Source organism: Crocuta crocuta, unplaced genomic scaffold (genome assembly GCF_008692635.1).
Source record: "Crocuta crocuta isolate KB4526 unplaced genomic scaffold, BGI_CrCroc_1.0 scaffold140, whole genome shotgun sequence".
Taxonomy (NCBI): domain Eukaryota; kingdom Metazoa; phylum Chordata; class Mammalia; order Carnivora; family Hyaenidae; genus Crocuta; species Crocuta crocuta.
The window spans coordinates 1324629-1327806 of NW_027527775.1; the positions used below are offsets into that span (position 1 = coordinate 1324629).

Genomic DNA, 3178 nt, shown 5'->3' on the forward strand with positions numbered 1-3178 from the left:
TAGTGGAGTCTTTCAGCTTTTCTATATAGAACATCATGTCTTCTACAAATAGCCAAAGTTTTACTTCTTCTCTGCTGATCTGAATGCCTTTTATTTCTTTTTTGTTGTTGTCTGATTGTTGTGGCTAGGATTTCTAGTACTATGTTGAATAAAAGTGGTGATAGTGGACATCCGTGTCTTATTCCTAACCACAGAAGAAAAGCTCTCAGTTTTTCCCATTAAGGATGATGGTAGCAGTAGGTTTTTCATGTGTGAACTTTATTATATTGAGGGGTGTTCCTCCAAACCCTATTCTATTGAGGGTTATTTTGTTTTGTTTGTTTTGTTTTATTGTTGTTTTATCATGAATGGATGTTGTCCTTTGTCAAATCCTTTTCTTCATCTATTGAAAGAATATGGTTCTTATCCTTTTTTAAATCCACTTGTTTATTTTTCATCCTACAAAAGCCATAACTTTATTAATAATAGAAACAGTATATATTTCAAACTAAGCTTCAGTTATTCTTTTGAAACACACAATAAAGAGCCCTTGTTTTCAGATGGTTACATTGTTAATTCCATAATAGGATTTATACTATCATTACTGTCATTTTTCAGGGCTTGGATGCCTTTTCTCTTGACACATTTGCACAAGACATGACCAATTCCGTGTCCTTACATCTACATGTGATTCATCAGCCTCTTCCTCCTCACTTTCCACTTGTACATGTGGAGTCTACATTGAGTGTCTGAGATAGCTTCACCTTGAACTGTGAATGTCTCAGCAGTTGCTAGTCATGACTGCTAAGATAAAGCCTTGTCTTCCCCCCAAACCATGGAGGTATCTGAAGCTAAGCTCTTGTAGACATATGATTTTGTGATGACAAAGGGGGTATTCTTATATTTCCAGATAGTGACCCTAATCAGAGACCCATTTGGGACATAGCCTTCGACACCTTGTTTTCTTTCAGGCTTTGTTTTGTGCTGCTGACTGGTTCTTCATCAATTTCAGCTGCTGCTGCCAGCTGGGCTTCTTGTGGCATTGCCAGCATGTATTCTTGTTCCTCAAGCTCTGGTGCTGATTCATCACTGTCAGAATGTGTTCCAGACCCTATCTCAGGCTGGAGCTGGGGTATCTCCTGCTCTATAACAAGGATGGTTTCTGTGGGTTCACTTGGCATTTTGTGCAGGGAACAAAGAATCAAGGTGACAGAAGAGAGCAAACAAGAGTGTGACCCATGCCTGTTGCCGAAGGATTATCCTTTCTTTTATTGATGTGATGTAGCACGCTGATTGATTTGTGAATATTGAATCACTCTTGCATCCCAGGAATAAATTCCTTGACCATGGTGAATTTTTTTAAATACACAGTTGGATTTTGTTTGCTAGTATTTTGTTGAGGATTTTTACAACTATGTTCATCAGGGATATTGGTCTATAGCTCTCTTTTTTTGTGGTGTCTTTACCTGATACTGGTATCATAGTAATGCCGGTCTCCTAGAATGAAATTGGAAGTTTTCCTTCCTCTTCTACTTTTTGGAATGGTTTGAGAAGAATAGGTATTAACTCTTCTTTAAATGTTTGGTAAAATTTGTCTGTGAAGCCATCTGGCCATGGACTTTTGTCTGCTGGCAGATATTTTATTACTGATTCCATTTCTTTGCTGGTTATCAGCCTGTCCACGTTTTCTATCTTCTTGTTTTGGTAATTTATGTTTCTAGGAATCTACCCATTTCATCTACATTGTCCAATTTTTTGGCATATAGTTTTTTATAGTATTTTCCTATAATTCTTTGTATTTCTTCCCTAATTTGTGATTTTATGTAGGTCCCTAATCTTTTATTTTTTAGAAGTCTGGCTAGAGGTTTATCAATTTTATTAATTTTTTTCAAAGAACCAGCTTCTGGTTTCATTCATCTGTTCAACCATTTTTTTTTTAGTTTCAATATCATTTATTTCTGCCTTAATCTGCATTTCCTTCCTTTTGCTGGCTTTAGGATTCATTTGTTCTTTTTCTAGGTCATTTAGGTGTAAAGATAGGCTTCTTTCTGTATTGCTATATACCATTTTTGTTCTGTCCTCAAGTTTTTGGACAACTGTGTTTTTATTTTCATTTGTTCCCATATTGTTAAAAAATATTTTTCTTATATTTCCTGGTTAACCCATTCATTCTTTAGTAGTGTTATTTAACTTCCATGTATTTGTGGTCTTTCCAGAGCTTTTCTTCTGGTTGACTTGTAGTTCATAGCAGTGTGGTCAAAAAAGGTGCATGGTATAACTTCTGTCTTCTATTTGTTGAGACCTGTTTTGTGACCTCATATAATATCTATTCTGGATAATATTCCATGTGGACTTTAAAAGAATGTGTATTTTGCTGTTTTAGGATGGAATGTTCTGAATATATCTGTTAAGTTCATTGGATCCAGTGTGTCATTCAAAGGCATTGTTTCCTTATTTTCTGTTTAGATAGTATGTCCATTGATATGAGTGTAGTGTTAAAGCCTCCTACTATTATTGTATTATTATAGATTAGTTCCTTTACATTTGTGTTTGCTTTATGTATTTGGGTGCTCTCATGTTGGGTGTGTAAATATTTACAATTCTCAGATCTCCCTATTGGTCTTCTTTGTATCTTGTTAAAGTCTTTAATTTTTTTAGTTAAAAAAAATTTTTATTTAAATCCAAGTTAGTTAACATGCAGTGCAATAATGGGTTCAGTAGCAGAATTTAGTGATTCGTCACTTACATATGACACACAGTGCTCATACCAAGAAGTGTGCTCCTTAGTACCCATCACCCATGTAGCCCATTTCTACTCCTGCAACCCTTAGTTTGTTCTCTGTATTTAAGAGTCCCTTAAGGTATATTTCTCTCTTTGTTTTTATCTTATTTTTCCTTCCTTTTTCCTATGTTCATCTGGTGTGTTTCTTAAGTTCTGGATATGGCCAAAATTATATGATATTCATCTTTCTCTGACTGACATATTTTGTTTAGCATAATACACTCTAGTTCCATATACAATGTTGCAAATGTCAAGTTTTCATTCTTTTTGATCCTGGGTTAATATTCCATTGTATATATATACCACATCTTCTTTATTCATCAGTCAGTGGACGTTTGGGATCTTCCCATACTTTGGCTATTGTTGATAGTGCTGTTATAAACATTGTGATGCATGTGCCCCTAAAAATCAGCATTT

At 35.0% G+C, this 3178-nt stretch overlaps 1 pseudogene; it reads right to left on the reverse strand.

Annotated features, from left to right (window-relative positions):
• Window positions 1–543: 543 nt before the first annotated feature.
• On the reverse strand, window positions 544–1160 carry LOC144239280 (nascent polypeptide-associated complex subunit alpha pseudogene; annotated as a pseudogene).
• Window positions 1161–3178: the final 2018 nt, after the last annotated feature.